Genomic DNA, 19179 nt, shown 5'->3' on the forward strand with positions numbered 1-19179 from the left:
GAACTTTGACAGCCAAAGGATGACTGTAGACATCAGTTCAGTGGATCAGTAATGAGACTTGTGGGCCAGGGGGTAGCTGAGAATGCAATAGCTTGATGAAGGGGAGGGTGAAAGTGATGGGAGGATGGAGCGGATAGGTGGGAAGGAAGATGGATAGGTCAACAGGGTGGTACTGAGTTGGAAGCTTGGGACTGGGATAAGGTGGGGGGAGGGGAAATGAGGAAACTGGTGAAATCCATGGGGTTGGAGGGTCCCAAAGCAGAAGATGAGGCATTCTTCCTCCAGGTGTTGGGTGGTTAGGGTTTGGCAATGGAGGCGGCCCAGGACCTGCATGTGGGAGGGGGAGTTGAAAGACCTTTCAAAGACCTCAAGAACCACTGCATGACCAACCAGTACAGCCTGGCAATGAAAAGCAAGAGCAGAAACCTGACAAAAAAAAGTGACATTACTTGATTATGGCTTTCTGTAGCAACCAATTTGATGTTAGATGCAAGGTCACCCACTATGTTAAAAGGAATGGAACCCTTTGTGATTTCAGCCCATCTCCCCTCTATGCCATATGCTTGCTTTCAAACCCTGTAGGAGTCACTAAGAATTTCCTTGCCCTGTGTTACAATGCTGGACCAACACTGTCACATAATAGGATGAGTACCAGGGATGAGTAATGTTTACTTTTAAAAATGTGCAAGAACCAGGAACTTACTAAGAGAATAAAGCCACATGATTCCATGGATTTGAACAACAGTAAACTTTACTACACAATATTGCAACAGTGCTATAAACCTACAATATATTGTATTTTCCAACTCCTTCAGATTAACAAGGCAAATGAATAATGGACTGTCATTGAGCTCCTCAGTCCAGAACAAATAACAAATCTGATCAAGACGGAAATGTTTATGACACAATGGATGATCAAATCTCATTAAGCCTGACAGGGGATGAAAATCCTCTACTTTTTTTGAATACGCCTTGAAAATCTCTCTCAAGAGCCTTCCATCATTACTGCTCTCAGTCTAGTTGATCACTGCCCCTTCCTGGGCCTCCACTCCCCTGGACTCAAACTGCATCCCAGCACTCATTCATAACCATAACTCCACTAAACTAAAACTGCCTCCAGCGTATTCCACTCAGAGATTCATTCTTGCTCTGTGGTATCTATCAAGTACAGCCTGTGAATTTTCAATTCACACACACTAATCTACACTGAAGTCTTAATGCTTGTAGGCTTCTTACAAGTCCATCTTTACTCCCCCAAAAGAGATTAGTTGGCACTGACACTTGACCCCAGCATTTATCCCATTGTTAGAATTTGCTCTAGAACTCTTACAGCTTAAAGCCATCCAACTGCACTGGACTCCTTCTCATGACCCCTACACGGGATCTGTATAGTTCAGCTCCCTTCCCAACAGAGCAGCTACACAGCACCATTTTGAAACACTAAGTCAGCCTTGCTCCCTGAATTACGTCCTCACCTCCCTGCCTGGAACCTTTCAACTCCTTTTCAGTGAACAATTTCCTGGTGTACCCAATCAAACAGCTTGCTATAGACCCTGCTCCTACTTCCGGGCAGAATTGCATGTGGAGAACATTTAGTGCCTCCCCAAGTCTGGTCATTCACACAGTTGAGACCATGTTAAACTCCTATAAAGCAATAATTTAGATTAGATTCCCTACAGTATGGAAACAGGCCCTTCAGCCCAACAAGTCCACACCGACCCTCCGAAGAGAAACCCACCCACACTGATTGCCCTCTGACTAATGCACCGAACACTCTGGGCAATTTAGAATGGCCAATTCACCTGGCCTGCACATGTTTGGACTGTGGAAGGAAAACAATGCATCCTGAGGAAACCCACGCAGACCACTAGGAGAATGTGCAAACTCCACACGGACAGTCACCCAAGGCTGGAACTGAACCTCTATCCCTGGCGCTGTGAGGCAGCAGTGTTAACCACTGAGCCATCTATGCCATGCCATGGCTGCAGCTGAGAACTGTAACCAATTCTGGGCGCCACACCTCAGGAAATATGCAAAGCTTTTGCAGAAATTTATTAGAATGCTCCATTGCTGAGGAAATTACATTTATATACATTGACTAAAGCTGCAATAGTCACTCTAAAGGCAAAAAAAAATTGAGATGAATTAATTGGTGGTGTTTGAAACCATCATGGGCTTAGACAGGGCAAATGAAGAAAATCCATCTCCAATGGCTGTTGGATTAACAACCAGAGGACACTCATCGAAAAGGTGACTAGTAAAAGTAAAAAACAATGACAGCAAACAAATCTTTTATGTAACAACCAGTCAACATGAGAAGTATACTAACAGAGAGAATGGTGGAAAGAGATTTCAATGGCAGTCTTCAAAAGGGAAAAGGATATCACAAGAGAGGAAAAAGTGTGGAGGAGAGATCAGGGAATGGGACACCCTGAATTGCCCTTTGAAATAGCTGGTGCAGACTTGATGGGCTGAATGGCCTCCTCCTGTGCTATTCTACGTGGTGATACACTCAGTTTAAAGCCTGGAATCACTGGTGAGACTTGCCTGGGACATTAGGAATGGACAACAGGAAATACGCAAGTAAAAGGAGGGGAGGCAATATAAAAGGATGGAGAGAATGCTTATAGGAATGGTAGACAGAACGGCAAGGGAAGGGACTGAGGAAAAAAAAAACTTGAAGGGGAGGCAGAGACAGGAGGCGAATACAAAAAAGGAGAAAGCAAGGGAAAAACAAATATTGACCTTGGACAATAATGGGAAGGAGAGGATAAAATAGTCAGGGTGGAGGGTATGTGAAGGTATGATGCCTGGCAGAATGAAAAGGGTACTGGGGAGGGCACTAGGGAAAGGAATGGAGTATAGGCTAGGGCAAAGGAGAGGAAGGGAGCAGAAATTAAGGGAAGGGGCTTTGCAGCAGTTGAACTAGAAATAATATTGAAGGTCTCTATCTGAAACAGTGACCTACCTTCCAACGACAGATACTGGATTTACCTACTGCACACTTCCAGTATTTTCTATTTTTACATCTTAATCACAGCCATTGTCATCGTCAATTGTGTTCTGACTTGATTATAAATAGAGGCAATGTGAAAAAGCCATAAATCGAGAATGGTTTATGCTACCAGTCAGAAAAACCTTGTAACTCAACTGGCAAATTAGCTGTTCTTGGACAAAATGAATGATATCACTCAGTACATATGCTCTGTATACAAACACTGACATTGTCCTGTTTGTATAAAAACAATTGACACAGTCTATGAAATGCTATTGTTAGACTTTTGAATGAATTCATTCTTAAGATGTGAAGAGTGTTACTGGCAGGGTCGCTACTTCTTGGCCAGCCCTTGTTATTTTGGAAAAGCGAGGGGGAGGACTCTTTGTTCAGCCACTGCTGTAGCATTTGGACACAGAGTGGTTTGTGCGGGCACTCCATGGGCACCAGTTGCACTAGTGTGGGACTGGAGTCACCTATCAGCCAGACTATTAAGGTCAAAAGATTTCCTTCCCTGCAGGACAGTGAACCAGTTGGGTGTTTACAACAATCCTAGAGCTTCATGATCATTTTAACCAGTGTTTTAAAAAAAAAAACTTTGAAAAACAAATGTAATTCAAATTTTCAAGCCTCAGTGGTACGGTTTGAACTGACATTAGCTTGATTATTCATCCAGTGAGTTTCTGCATCACTGTTCTCCCACTGATGTAATTACAAAAATACTTTATCAGTTAAATTGCTTTCTCTTCTCAGGCGACCAGCATTTCCAATGTTTCTATTTCATTGGGGACAAAGGTAGAAACCCCAACTAATAATGCCTCAAATGGTAAACAATGTTTGAAAAGCTAATTACAACTTCAAGCCTTCCCTTAAATCTCCAGTTAAATGCCTAAACTGTCGTAAAAACAGAGAGTTAATTGATTTATTTATTGCTGATCCTTAACTGCCCTGGGAGGTGTTGGTGATGGGCTGCCTTCTTGTACTTCCCGTGTCCATGTGGTGAAGGAACACCCACTGTGTCATTAGGAAAGGAGTTCTAGGATTTTGACCCAGTGACGAACAGCAATAGATTTCCTTGTTTACAACCGTTCTTCCCAAGACCACAAGAAACTACACAGTTGTGAACACAGCAGCCTTCCATCCATTGACTCCATCTATGCTTCCCACTTTGGGAAAGCAATCAACATAATCAAAGACCTCTCCCCATCTCAGTTATACTCCCTTCCATCCTATTCCATTGGGCAGAAGACAAAGGTTTTATATTCGTATAAATAGATTCAAGAACAGCTTCTTCCCCACTGTTATTAGGCTTCTGAATGGACTTCTCAAAAGTTTAAATTTGATGTTGATCTCATTATTTGTACACCTTCTGTGCAGCTGTAACATTGTATTCTTTGCTCTATTGTATTACTCTGGAACTTTATATGGTGTGATCGGCCTGTACTGTACACAAAACAAAACTTTTCACTGTACCTAGGTACATGTGACAATAATAAATCAAACCAAAAACCAAGTCGATTGTGTGTAGCCTGGAGAGGAACTTGCAGGTGGTGACATTTACACGTATCTGCTGTTCTTGTCCTAAGTGGACGAGGTTGCATATTTGGATGATACGGTTTAAAAAAAAACCTCGGTGAATTGTCACAGTGCATCTTATAGACGGTACACACTCGGGGTGTAGTGATGCAGGGAACGAATGTTCAACATGGTCCATGGGTTGGAAATCAAGCAGGCAGCTTTGTCCTGAATGGTGTCAAGTGTCAATGTTGTTGGAACTGCACTCATCCAGGCAAGTGGGGTGTATTTCATCACACTCCTGACCCGTGCCTTGTGGATAGTGACTAGGATTTGAGGAGTTAGGACCTGCAGTAGTCCGTATTAAACTGAACTGGTACAGTTCAGTTTCTTGCCAGCCATAACCCTCGGGATGTTAATAGGACAGGATTTAGTGATGGTCAGTTTATTGAACGCTAAGGGACAACAGTTGGGAGTGGCATGCATATTGCTTGCCACTTGTTTGCCCAAGCCTGAATATTGCCCTGGTCTTGCTGCTTCAGTATCGGAGGAACCACGAATAGTGCCGAACATTGTGCAAAAATCCCTACTTCTGACCTTATGATAGAAAGAAGGTGATTGATGAAGCAGCTGAAGATGGTTGGGCAAAGTCAGGAAGAGAGTTCAAGTTTTGCTGTCCATAGATGCTGTCTGACATAAATATTGTCAGCACCTCCTCTCTACATTTGATTCCAGAATCTGAAGTGTTTTACTATTATATTAGTTGAGACCTATTTATGACCAGGCTAGTATGGGAGCGAGCTGGGATTGGCCAGGTCCCAATCAGTGTACCAGGAGCAAGTTAGTCAAACAATAGCTCTGCTCTTGAACCGGAATCAATGGCTGTATGGGCCATAGCTTCCTTTGTGTGGCCCACAGGACTTCAAAACCATTTTGATTCCAGCTCACCTTTCCAGTTGGTTCAAATGCAGTTGGGTCCTTTGTAAAAAAAAACTAGTGCAGGTAAGTGGAGATAATGAAGCAAGTTGGCCTCATTTTACTCAGGAGAAAGGATCCATGACTGTTGAATATTTGCTAGGCCCCCTTAAATCCTGCCACTGACTGGAAAGCTGTCAGGAACACTTACACATGTGATTCGTAGCCATTGGCAAATGCTCAAATCGTTTCTTGTGACTCTTTTAGTCAGGGGAAGGATTTTTTTTTTCCTTAAAATATAAATGGTTGCATGTTGCCAGGGTTGGAGGATTTGAGCAATAGAGAGATGTTAAATAAGCTATGGCTGCTTTCCCAAGAGCGTCAGAGGCTGAGGAGTGAGGACCTTATACAGGTTTATAAAATCATGAGGGGCATGGGTAGGATAAATAGACAAAGTTTTTTCCCTGGGGTGGGGGGAGTTCAGAACGAGGGGGCATAGGTTTAGGGTGAGAGGGGAAAGAAATAAGAAGTGACCTAAGGGGCAACTTTTTCCACGCAGAGAGTGATGTATGTATGAAATGGGCTGCCAGAGGAAGTGGTGGAGGCTGGTACAATAACAACATTAAAAGGGCATGGGCCAGGTGCTGGCAGGTGGGACTAGATTGGGTTGGGATATCTAGTCAGCATGGGTGAGTTGGACTGAAGGGTCTGTTTCCGTGCTGTACATCTCTATGACTATCTACAGAGGGGATCTGAAATCGGTCTCACTCACCTTTGAACATAGTTGAAAATCCAGGTAGAGAATTGCAAATGCAAAATTGGATCCTCAGAAAAGAAACTCATCTCCATCTTAAAAGGGAGACTTCTCAATTCTCAAACTAAGTCGCCAGATTCCCACACGAAAGGAGTAATTTTTTTTGCCACCTATCCTGGGAAGCTCCCTCAGCATCCTTTAATAAAATCTCCTCCCATTATTTGAAATGGAGCATGGGGCCAGTTCACTCAATCTTTGACTAATGCACTAAGAACTAATCTAGGAGTCAACCCACACAACCTTCTCTGAACAGCCTCCCATGCAAGTATATTATGCCTTAAATCAGGTGTAAAATTGTATACAAATATTTTAGCTGTGGTCTCACCAACATTCGAAACCATGCCAGCAAGTCTTGTCACTTGTTAAACTCTGCTCCCCCATGTAATAAAGACAAAATGTTTCTCCTGAGTTACTTGTACCACCTGCATTCTAACCTTTTGTGCAGACATCCAGTTGCTTCTGTGCTACAGCATTTTGCAGTCTCTAGGTAAAAACAAGGATTGCACATGCTGGAAACCAGTCAAGGGGTAGAAATGTTGCAGTGCAGCATCGTGCTAGGTCAGTGTTATGTCCGCCCCACATGCTTCAAGCAGAAAGTCACACTGGAAGGTCTAAGGGGAGTAGTGCTCAGTAAAGTCCAGGTAGACACCCTTCAGGCAGTGAGTCTCAGCACAGTAACTAGAAGGCAACCTCTGATACTAAACCAGGGGCTTGGATGCAAATCAGTCCTGCATCAGTGTTCGGTTCCTCCCAGTCTAGGGGTAAGGAGCTGAATGGTGGGTATCAGAGCTGGTTCTCTCACTCGTATTGTGGGCCTGGAACGTGATAAAAGAGAGAGATTGAGTGAGATAAACGTGGTTGACAGTTCTTGGTGCTGGTGTAGGAAAAAAATGAGGACTGCAGATGCTGGAGATCAGAGCTGAAAATGTGTTGCTGGAAAAGCACAGGTCAGGCAGCATCCAAGCAGCAGGGGAATTGACGTTTCGGGCAGGAGCCCTTCTTCAGGAAGGGTGTAGGAAGTGAGTGATCAGACTGTGCAGAGGGCATGCAGGGTGAGTAAGGTGGGATGTTGAGTGGGCATGAGTGGAGAAGTTGCTGTCTGTTATAGCGAGAGGTAGAACATTAGCCTTGATGGGAGGTGGATGTACTAGTAAAGACAGAGTGACTGAGGTAGCAGAGAAAAGACGGCAGCACTTACTCTGGTGGAGCAGAGCAAGTCACTGTGGAGACTGCACAGTGGGAACCTCAGACCAAGCCGGCATAGTTTGTGGTCTTGGCCTCCAATGGCCTTGATCGGCTGCGCAATGACCTTTTGAATATGGTGCCAGTGCCAGGGATCCTGGGTAATCCCAGCAGTGGCTAGTACTTCTCCCCACTCTCATTTAAATATCACTAAATAATGCAAAACAAAAATCACAACAAAATGATATTTGTAAGATGATACCCATATTGAATTAATTTCAATCTGCAAGTAATGTAATCTAAAAGATAGCCCCAAATTATACCAATCAATTTTTTTTGCCACTTCACTTATATAATCTTTATCAGTAAGCAAATTCTTCAGGTCCTCTTCACAACTTGATTGCCAAATTGCACAACTTTTTACAGCACTCCCTGAGCTTCTAAAAGTGATGCACCGTTCTTTATCTTCCAGGTAACTTCAAAGAGATCTGAAAGGATTTCTCTCATTATTCCCCATCTATTGAGGGTTTTTGAGTCAAGCTGTGGCTGTTCAGGAACACGAGGCAACAATTTAAACCTAATTGACTTCCTTACATTTGCCACAGCCTCCTTCAGTGTTTTTCCTCTCCCTTTATCTCAACTACTCCTTGCCCTCCCTCTCTCACCCTTACCTTCCTTCATCATTTCTCGCCCCCTCCCTACCTCTCCATGTCCCTCCATCACCTCCACCCTGTCACATCTCCACGTGCATCTCAGCGCTGGGTCTCTATTCAGATGAACGACTAGCAGTTGGTTGCCTGCAGTGACTCATTGGCAACACAAGAAAGAGAAAGGGGCCCTTACATATTGCCAACTGGAGAGGGACAACATTACAGTAAGGACAAAGACATCCACCTGACCACCAGAAGTTCAAGACTTGCACAGACCTGGGTTTGCATTCAGTTCATGTAGCACACCTTGACCTCCCTCAGCAAAACAGGATTGAAACTCAATGCTTTGATCCATCATTTCAGAATCATGGAATTGTTACAGTTAAATAGAAAGGCCATTTAGCCAACTGTGGCTAAGCAGGCTCTCAGCATTTTAACTTGGTGCCATCTCCTGACTTTTCCCAATAACCTGGTAGATTGTTTTTATTTAAACAATCTAGTGGCCTCTTAAGTGCCTCAGTTAAACCTGCCGCCTTCGCAATGTCAGGCAGTGCATTCCAGGCCTGATTATTCATTGCATTAAAAACAATGTTTCTCACTACATATTTGCTTCTTTGGCAAAACATTTTAAAACTGTGGCAAATGAAAACCAGAAGAACTACTGGTGCTATAAAATCAGAAGCAAAAATAAAATTGAGGCAGGGTCACCGGACCCGAAATGTTAACTTTGATTTTTCTTCACAGATGCTGCCAGACCTGCTTAGCCTTTCCAGCAACTTCTGTTTTTTGTTAAAACCGTGCCCTCTGGCTCTTGATCATTTTTGGAGCAGGCAAGTTTCTCTCTAGCTACTCTGTCCAGAGCCCTCGTGATTTCTATCAAATCTCTCAGTATTCTTGTGAAAAACTCTCTCAAATCTTTCATCATAACTGAAGTGCTTCATTCTTGGTACCATTCTTATACAACCCTTTTGCATTCTCGTCAATGTATTCACATTCTTTCCATTGTATAGTGCCAGAGCTGTACATAATACTCCTGCTGAGTTTTAACCAGTGTCCTATACAAGTCACTATGACCTTCCTGCTCTTGTACTCTATACCCCTATTTTTGAAGCCGAGAATACAATACTTGTTAACAGCTCTCTCTATCTGCCCTGCTATCTTTAATGACTCGAGGTAAATACATCTCCAGGTCTCTCTGCTCCTGCACACCATTTAGAATAGTGCCATTTGTTTTACCCTGTCTCCAGGATCTTTGTACCAAGATGTACCTTACACTTCTCTGCATTGAACTTCCTGTACCATTTATCTGACTGCTCCACCATTGTACAAATTCCATAAGGGTGGCACAGTGGCTCAGTAGTTAGCACTGCTGCTTCACAGTGCCAGGAACCCAGGTTCAATTCCAGCCTTGGGCGACTGTCTGTATGGAGATTGCACATTCTCCCAGTGTCGGAGTGTTTCCTTCAGGTGCTCCGGTTTCCTCCCACTGTCCAAAGATGTGCAGGTCAGGTGAATTGGCCATGCTAAATTGCCCCTGGTGTTAGGTGCATTAGTCAGAGGGAAATGGGTCTGGGTGGGTTACTCTTTGGAGGGTCGGTGTGGACTGGTTAGGCCGAATGGCCTGTTTCAACGCTGTAGGAAATCTAATCTAATTTTGAAAGTCCACACTGTCCTCATCTTAAAATTCTACCATACATGCATATATAAAATTAAAAGCGAGGTTTCCAATAGTGGCACCTGGGGAACTCCACTACAAACCTCCAACAAGCCTCAAAAATACCACTGACCATTACTTGGTTTCCATCCTTTAGCTAACTTTGCATCCAAGTTGCTACAGTATCTCTTATCCCATGACCCATCACCTTACTCAAGTCTGTTGTTTGGTACTGCATCAAAAGCCTTCTGGAGGTCCACGCACACCACATCAACTACGTTTTCCTCATCAATTGTTTCAATTACTTCATAAAATGCCAGCAAGTTAGATATGATCATCTCTCCAATCTATGATGAAGCTTCCAAATCAATTCACATTTTTCCCTATATTTTATTAGCTTTAACAGAGTAATTGTTTCCAGAAGCTTTCCACCCCTGAAGTTGACTGGCCTAGCCTGTAATTGCAGAGCTTTTGTTTTTGAATCAATGTTAATTTTCACAATTTGGATTAGATTCCTTACAGTGTCCTTCGGCCCAACAAGTCCACACCAACTCTCCGAAGAGTAATCCACCCAGACCCATTTCCCTCTGACTAATGCAAACACAATGGGTAATTTAGCATGGCCAATTCACCTGACCTGCACATCTTGTGACTGTGGGAGGAAACTCATGCAGACACGGGGAGAAAGTGCAAACTCCACACGGATAGTCACCCAAGGCTGGAATGGAACCTGGGACGCTGGTGTTGTGAGGCAGCAGGGCTAACCACTGAGCCACTGTGCCACCCTCCAATCAGCCCGCACCATCCCCAATCCAGGGAAGATCAAAAGATTACTGCCAGTGCTTTGGCAATAACCCTCAGCTTTATGCTCACTTACATCATTATCCTCGAATGTAACTCATCTGGTCACAGTCTCATTAACTTCAAGTGAAAATAACTTATCCAATTGCTGCACCTCTATTTTAAATCCTTCAGTCTGGTCACCGTGGCCTTGGGTAGCCTTTTGCCTCTATATGTGAATACCCATTTCAGTTCCTTTAAAACATTTAAGAGTTTAAAACAGAACCGAGAAGGGGGACGGGATCTGTACTGTTGGGACGGTCTCCACCTGAACCGATCAGGTACCAATGTTCTAGCAAAGAGGATAAATAGGGTGGTGAGTAGGACTTTAAACTTTGAGTTTGGGGTGGGGGGTGGGGAAAGAGGGGGAGAAGGGGAAAGTGAAAGCGACAGGGAGTATGGAGTTAAATGGAAAGATAAGCAACAGGATAGCATGTTTCCAGGCGGATTTAAACTCGAGGCAGACTGGGAATGCAGCAAAAAGGAAGGATAACTTAGGACATCTTATGACTTCCAATATCTCTAATGATAAGAAAGTTAGCATTAAGGCACTTTACCTGAATGCACGTAGCATTCGTAACAAAGCAGATGAACTAATGGCACAGATCATCGTGAATGATTATGATGTGGTAGGCATCACAGAGACGTGGTTACAGGGGGGTCAGGACTGGCAGTTAAACATCCAAGGGTTTTCAACTTATTGAAAAGACAGGGAGGTGGGCAGAGGGGGAGGGGTTGCCTTGTTAGTTAAGAACAAAATTAAACCTATGGCACTGAATGACATAGCATCGGATGATGTGGAGTCTGTGTGGGTGGAATTGAGGAACCACAAAAGCAAAAACACCATAATGGGAGTTATGTACAGACCTCCTAACAGTGGTCAGGACCAGGGGCGCAACATGTACCGGGAAAAAGAGAAGGCATGTCAGAAAGGCAAGGTCACGGTGATCATGGGAGACGTCAATCTGCAGGTGAACTGGGTAAATAATGCTGCCAGTGGATCCAAAGAAAGGGAATTCATGGAATGCTTACAGGATAGCTTTTTGGAACAGCTTGTCATGGAGCCCACAAGGGAGCAGGATATTCTGGACCTAGAGCTATGTAATGAACCAGACTTTATAAAAAAATCTTTATTAAGGGAACACTTAGGAAACAGCAATCATAATATGGTAGAGTTCAGTCTGCAGTTTGAAAGAGAGAAGGCAAAATCGGATGCAATGGTGTTACAGTTAAATAAAGGCATGAGGGGGGAACGGACGAAAATCGACTGGAAGCAGAGCCTAGCAGGGAAGACAGTAGAGCAAAAATGGCAGGAGTTTGTGGGTATAATTGAGGACACAGTACAGAGGTTCATCCTCAAGAAAATAAAGATTATCTGGGGAGGGATTAGACAGCCATGGCTGACAAAGGAAGTCAGGAAATGTATCAAAGAAAAAGACATCCTATAAAGTGGCCAAGAGCACTGGGAAATCAGAAGATTGGGAAGGCGACAAAAACAAACAGAGGATAACAAAAGAGAAATAAGGAAGGAGAGGATCAAATATGAAGGTAGGCTAGCCAGTAATATTAGAAATGATAGTAAAAGTTTCTTTCAATACATAAGGAACAAACGACAGGCAAAAGTAGACATTGGGCCACTTCAAACTGATGCTGGAAGCCTAGTGATGGGAGATAAGGAAATAGCAGGAGAACTTAATAAGTACTTTGCGTCAGTCTTCACAGTGGAAGACATGAGTAATATCCCAACAATTAAAGGGAGTCGGGGGCGGAGTCGAGTATGGTTGCCATTACAAAAGAGAAAGTGCTAGAAAAGCTAAAAGGTCTTAAAATTGATAAATCTCCTGGCCCCGATGGGATACATCCTAGAGTTCTGAGGGAGGTGGGTGAGGAAATAGCGGAGGCATTGGTTGAGATCTTTCAAAAGTCACTGGAGTCAGGGAAAGTCCCGGATGATTGGAAGATCGCTGTTGTAACCCCCTTGTTCAAGAAAGGATCAAGACAAAAGATGGAAAATTTTAGGCCAATTAGCCTAACCTCGGTTGTTGGTAAAATTCTAGAATCCATCATGAAGGATGAGGTCTCTAAATTCTTGGAAGAGCAGAGTCGGATTAGAACAAGTCGACATGGATTTAGTAAGGGGAGGTCGTGCCTGACAAACCTGTTGGAATTCTTTGAAGAGGTGACAAGTAGGTTAGACCAGGGAAACGCAGGGGATGTGGTCTATCTAAACTTCCAAAAGGCCTTTGATAAGGTGCCACACGGGAGGCTGCTGAGCAAGGTGAGGGCCCATGGTGTTCAAGGTGAGCTACTGATATGGATTGAGGATTGGCTGTCTGATACAAGGCAGAGAGTTGGGATAAGAGGTTCTTTTCGGAATGGCAGCTGGTGACAAGCGGTGTCGCGCAGTGTTCAGTGTTGGGGCCGCAGCTGTTCACATTATATATTAATGATCTGGATGAAGGGACTGGGGGCATTCTAGTGAAGTTTGCCAATGATACGAAGTTAGGTGGACAGGCAGGTAGTACTGAGGAAGTGGGGAGGCTGCAGAAGGATCTAGACAGTTTGGGAGAGTGGTCCAGGAAATGGTTGATGGAGTTCAATGTGAGCAAATGCGAGGTCTTGCACTTTGGGAAAAAGAATAAAAGCATGGACTACTTTCTAAATGGTGAGAAAATTCATAAAGCCAAAGTACAAAGGGATCTGGGAATGCTAGTCGAGGATTCTCTAAAGGTAAACATGCAGGTTGAGTCCGTGATTAAGAAAGCGAATGTAATGTTGTCATTTATCTCAAGAGGGTTGGAATATAAAAGCAGTGATGTGCTGAGACTTTATAAAGCTCTGGTTAGGCCCCATTTGGAGTACTGTGTCCAGCTTTGGTCCCCACACCTCAGGAAGGACATACTGGCACTGGAGCGTGTCCAGCAGAGATTCACATGGATGATCCCTGGAATGGTTGGTCTAACATACGAGGAACAGCTGAGGATCCTGGGATTGTATTCATTGGAGTTTAGAAGGGGAGATCTAATAGAAACTTACAAGATAATACATGGCTTGGAAAGGGTGGATGCTAGGAAATTGTTTCCGTTAGGTGAGGAGACTAGGATCTGAGGACACAGCCTTAGAATTAGAGGGGGTAAATTCAGAACAGAAATGCGGAGACATTTCTTCAGCCGGAGAGTGGTGGGCCTGTGGAATTCATTGCCACAGAGTGCAGTGGAAGCCGGGATGCTAAATGTCTTCAAGGCAGAGATTGATAAATTCTTGATGTCACAAGGAATTAAGGGCTACAGGAAGAATGTGGGTAAGTGGAGTTGAAATGCCCATCAGCCATGATTAAATGGCAGAGTGGACTCGATGAGCCAAATGGCCTTACTTCCACTCCTATGTCTTATGGTCTTAAAAACAGAGGACAAAGATCACTGGCTACTGAGAGACTGATAATCCCTCCAGGACACAAAGCAAGAAGGGTCACTGGACTCTAAAAGGCATAGAGTCCTAGAGATATACAGCATGGAAACAGACCCTTTGGTCCAACCCGTCCATGCTGACCAAATACCCCAACCCAATCTAGTCCCACCTGCCAGCACTCACCCCATATCCCTCCAAACTCTTCCTATTCACATACCCATCCAGATGCCTTTTAAATGTTCTAATTGTATCAGCCTTCACCACTTTCTCTGACAGGTCATTCCATACCACGTACCACCCTCTGCATGAAAATGTTGCCCCTTAGGTCTCTTTTTATATCTTTCCCCTCTCACCCTAAACTTATGCCCTCTAGTTCTTTGGTTCCCCCACCCCAGGGAAAAGACTTTTTCTATTTAACCTATCCATGACCCTCAATTTTGTAAACCTTTATAAGATCACCCCTCAGCCTTCAACACTCCAGGGGAAAACAGCCCCAGCCTGTTCAGTCTCTCCCTGTGGCTCAAATTCTCCAACCCTGGCAACCTCCTTGTTAATCTTTTCTGAACCCTTTCAAGTTTCACAACATCTTTCCGATAGGAAGAGACCAGAATTACACACAATATTCCAACAGTGGCCTAACTAACATCCTGTACAGCCACAACATGACCTCCCAACTCCTGTACTCAATACTCTGACAAATAAAGGAAAGCATACCAAACACCTCCTTCACTATCCATCAACTTGTTTTCTCTCTACAGACACTGCCAGAACAGAGTTTCTCCAACAATTTCTGTTTTTGTTTCAGATCTCCAGAAACCACTGTTCTTGTTTATACAAAACAACTGGTATAGACATGGGCAAATCCCTGAAGATTAAAAGGGAAATCTACAAGTACATCAAGGATGACACATAGCTTATGTAAAGGAACTCAGCATCAGAGGTTCAGATGGAGCTGGAGCCTGGTCTTTAAGAGTTCCAAGATGCCCTCTCTTAACATCCTTTGTTCAAAATTTGTTGCTGTTCACTCAGAGTGTAGGTCTTACATTGCTACAGATCTCCTCTCTTTTCAACCATTGTAAGAGACTTTGTGAAGGAATCAAAAGGAAGACATAATTGGGATTCTGGTCCAGGAGTTGAACAGTTGAAAGACTGGAGACAGTGCCTGCGGACAACAACTGATCACACACCTCAAGCTCAGAAGCCATTGAGAGACATCATTTTTAGTCTCTTGGGCAGTTCTGAGATTCCTCCAGAATGGTGACAGGAGGATGGGACACAAACACATGGAAGTTTACAGTTAGAGTTGTTTTCACCTTGTGGACATTGTTGTGGTCATCTCACCCTCTAAACATGGTCTAGAAGAAGCATATACAAGATAGAAGTAAGGCAGTATATAGTGTTTATGTTACTAGAATAGGTATCCAGAGGCCTGAATTAATAAGCCACAGAATCTGCATCAAAATATCATAAGGGTAGCTTTGACAATCAGATGAAGGACTTTTGCCTGAAACGTCAATTTTCTTGGACCACAGAAGCTGCCTGACCTGCTGTGCTTTTCCAGCACCACTCTAATCTTGACCCTGATCTCCAGCATCTGCAGTCCTCACTTTAGCTTAGTTTTGACAATCAGTTAGTCTAAAACCAAATCTGGAAATGAAAACATGCCACCAGTCAAAATGGTTACAAAGTTGCCAGATCATTATAAAACAAACTGGTCCACGAATGCCCTTTAGTGAAGGAAACCTGCCATCCTTACCTAGTCTGCAACTTCAGTCACACACTGACACGGTTGACTCTTAGCCTGACTTAGTCCAGTTAGCCACTCATTAGGGGAGGAACATTCACATTCAGAAAATTTTAGAAAACTAATAAGAATATAGCTAGGCAGGTGAAAACAAGACAGAATGCCTTAGAATCCTTACATGGTATCATCATTCTTTCAAAAATTACATTCTTAGATTGTACAATTTACCTAGGAAACAATGTGACTGACTCGGAATGCATTCGGAGATTGGAACTGGACTCCTTTCCCTAGTTGCAGGAATGGTCATGGATGAGGCATTTTTCTTAATTGGTTTCTCTCTCCACTCTTTCGCCAGCATGGGACTGGCCTCCTGATTTCTTTCTCCCAATGGAGAGCAGTTTGCTAGTGCGCCTGCCTTTGATACTGAAGCAGTTGTTCACAGGAACTGGGCCAGGATCGGATGAAAGTCTGGCAATTACTCAGTTCAGACAGGCTCACTGAAATATTGAGCACGTATTTTAGGTTAGCAACGCTTACTTTTTGTTCTGCAATTTATCTTGCATCTTTTATATGGAGGTTGAGATCCACAGTTACTCTGTGCTATTTGTAGCATTTTGAATCATGGCCCTTTTGTTCAACATCACCAGCAGTCAAGGCTGCAAGTTTATATCAAACTGCAAGTATTTTCTTGACAGCAGAAGGTTGACCGTGGAGTAGCTAAGTGGGTTTCCAAGGCAAGCATTCTTCTTTGAGGGCAGTGTCGTTTTAAACTGTGCAGTGCTTTACTCAGTACTCTACTCAGTTGCATTTTATTAAATGCCACCATTTCGTAAAGCTCCTATATCCTGGTGCATCTTGGTGAAATGTGATTGCACTCATCTGCTGCATCGGAGTGGAATTCAGTGCAATTGACAATCTGGAGAGATCCTGAAAACGTAGCCGAGATCATTTTCATTAAATCCTCAGTCCCTCCAAGTCAGCATCAGACGATGTGTTTATCATTAGTGTCAGCCTGGGACTGTGCACCCCACCTCCTTCTGAGTACTGTGTTCAAGCCCCACTGGAGTATATGAGCCGGGCTGACACTCCCATTGCAGTACTGAAGGAGTGCTGCACTGCCAGAGATGCTGTCTTTCAAATGATGCATTAAGCCAAAGTTGAGTCTGCATTCACTTGGATTTAAAGCCCCTCAGCCTCGGAGGTGGATGCCCTGTTCAGCTTCTGTTACTCCCAAAAGCTTCTAAATCTTTCTGCAGTATTACCTTGCTAGCTCATTTTCCACCGTCCATTGTCTCTATAGAGCCGTACACAAAGAGGGAAGAGAATGTTTTTTTGCCCAGAGATGATGACGTGGATAAAGAACCTACTGGTTGAAAGAAACCCTCAGCACCCTGTACAAAATAGAGGGACTTGCATCTGCAGTAACCCACCCTGGCTTGGTCAGTGCTTTGGCTGATATAGATACAATGTAGCACATCTTTGCAAATTACATTTGTTCTGCTAGTCTGTAAATTCCCACCATTCTCTGAAAAGAGGGAATGAGGGGGACAAAGGAGAAGACAGATCGTGGGAGGGGGGGGGGGGGGAAGAAATGCTCCATGCTTTCTGAGCACCCCCATCCTGCAAAAAGTTATGAGCTGATTGGGAGCTGTGCCTATTTTTGCAACTTAGGTACCAAACATTCTTTTAAAAAAACCAAGTCCAGACTGTCATGAAACAGCTGTCTAGTGACTGTGTGTGTCAAAACATACACCTCAGGCACTCTGTTTAGTGTCAGGGGTCCACACTTCCTGATGTTATCTCCCCATCGGAGCATTACATCAGAAAAGGCTTTGCAAATTGTTAAAGGCACTCTCCCTGCCTGAAGATTACCTTTGCAACTTGACACTCGGAGCTGGCGCGATGCAGAAATTCACTCCAACTAGTATTAATGGAAGTCAGAAAGATTTTGCAACACCCTTTTGGCCCATTGAGTGGAACTGGATGACCCCGCCCCAGCCCCAGAATAAAGCTCGGTCAGTAACAATTCCCAAGGGTACTCTGAACTGTTTTCAAACCAAAACTATCACATACAGTTAAGAGAGGGACAGTCAACCTCCCAGCGGTATCACGATATATCGGGGAAATTTGAAAACCAGAGATTGGAGAAAATCATGAGGAGACATGGAATTACCACAGAATCAGTGACTTGTCGCCCGGAGTTGATCAGAGACTGCAGTTAACAACCACAAAAACCTTTGTAGTTTAAGATTTGGTTTGCTCAGAAGGCTCTGAAAGAAAATAGGTAAAAACAATGACTGCAGATGCTGGAAACCAGAGTCTAGATTAGAGTGGTGCTGGAAAAGCACAGTAGTTCAGGATGCTGCCTGAACCGCTGTGCTTTTTGTAGGGTGGATGTCTGAAACATTTTCCAGCACCACTCTAATCTGGAAGAAAAGTACTTTGAGTTTTTGCCCCCCCCCCCCCCCCCTTTATTCGGAGTGCTACCCACCTGAGACACACAATACTCCACTCAGCAGCAGAAATCATTGTCCTAATGGAGATAGCGCCTCTTAAATCTCCCGCAATGATTAGTTACAATTCACTGGAACATCTTATTCATGAGGCGAAGCTCAACTCGGTGCACTCTAAGACGCGTGTCCCCTTTAAATGTGTAGGGGAATTTGCAAAATGGACAGAAATGTTTGGGGCAGGTTTGTCAGTGTGTGCTGCGTGTCTAACCGTGGGTACGCATATGATGTACAGGTCTGAATGTGATGTGAATGTTTGATGTGTGTGTATAGATGGGTCAGTTTCACATCGTCGGTTACAACATAATCACTCCTCTTCCCCCCCCCCCCCCCCCAAGCAAGACAGCACTTTGTAACGCCTACCTTATCAGCTTTCCTCTATATTGCCTGCCCCGGAACCCAAACCCCTTCAAGCCATCCATTAGCACTTGGAGGGGCTAGTCTCTGAGCAATTCCCGGCACCGAGCGGTCCCTACAGGTGGGGACCGCAGAATCGGAAGGCAGAATGCTGCAGTCTATCAGGAACATCTTTGCATCAGACTGCCCTGTTCGGAGAACTCGAATCTCCCAGCCCGGAAAAAAAACGAGCACCTTCCACACCAACCTGCCCTGTGTACCTCACATCCACTGCTGCTCCATTCTGCAGAAATCTCCCAGTGATACAGTCTATCCATCAGCACCGTGCCAATAACTGAGGATGTGCGTGAGAGTGCATATATCTGTGTGCATATCCATACACATCGTCATAGAGTCAAGCTGCACAGAAAACGACCCTTCAGTCCAACTCCTCCATGCCGACCCGACAGCCCAATCTGACATTATCCCATTTACCAGCATTTGGCCCATGTCCCTCTAAACCCCTTCTATTCACATACCCATCCAGCTGCCTTTTAAATGTTGTAATTGTACCAGCCTCCACCACTTCCTTTAGCAGCTAGTTCTGACACCACCC

The 19179-nt window shown here is 44.1% G+C and overlaps 1 protein-coding gene across 3 annotated transcripts in view; it reads right to left on the bottom strand.

Moving 5' to 3' along the window:
* Positions 1–19179, bottom strand: part of LOC140483226 (synapse differentiation-inducing gene protein 1-like) — a 72251-nt gene that overhangs the window by 50249 nt on the left and 2823 nt on the right. The window contains exon 1 of one of the 3 annotated variants that reach the window (XM_072581310.1): positions 18832–18885. The exons of 1 other annotated variant lie outside the window; for it this stretch is intronic. The gene's annotated coding sequence lies outside the window, so the exon portion shown is untranslated. Of the gene's footprint in view, positions 1–18590; positions 18700–18831; positions 18886–19179 lie in introns of those variants that run through there. One more of the 3 variants, XM_072581311.1, reaches the window with a different exon arrangement.

The sequence above is a fragment of the Chiloscyllium punctatum genome, chromosome 11, assembly GCF_047496795.1.
Source record: "Chiloscyllium punctatum isolate Juve2018m chromosome 11, sChiPun1.3, whole genome shotgun sequence".
In the NCBI taxonomy this organism is placed as follows: domain Eukaryota; kingdom Metazoa; phylum Chordata; class Chondrichthyes; order Orectolobiformes; family Hemiscylliidae; genus Chiloscyllium; species Chiloscyllium punctatum.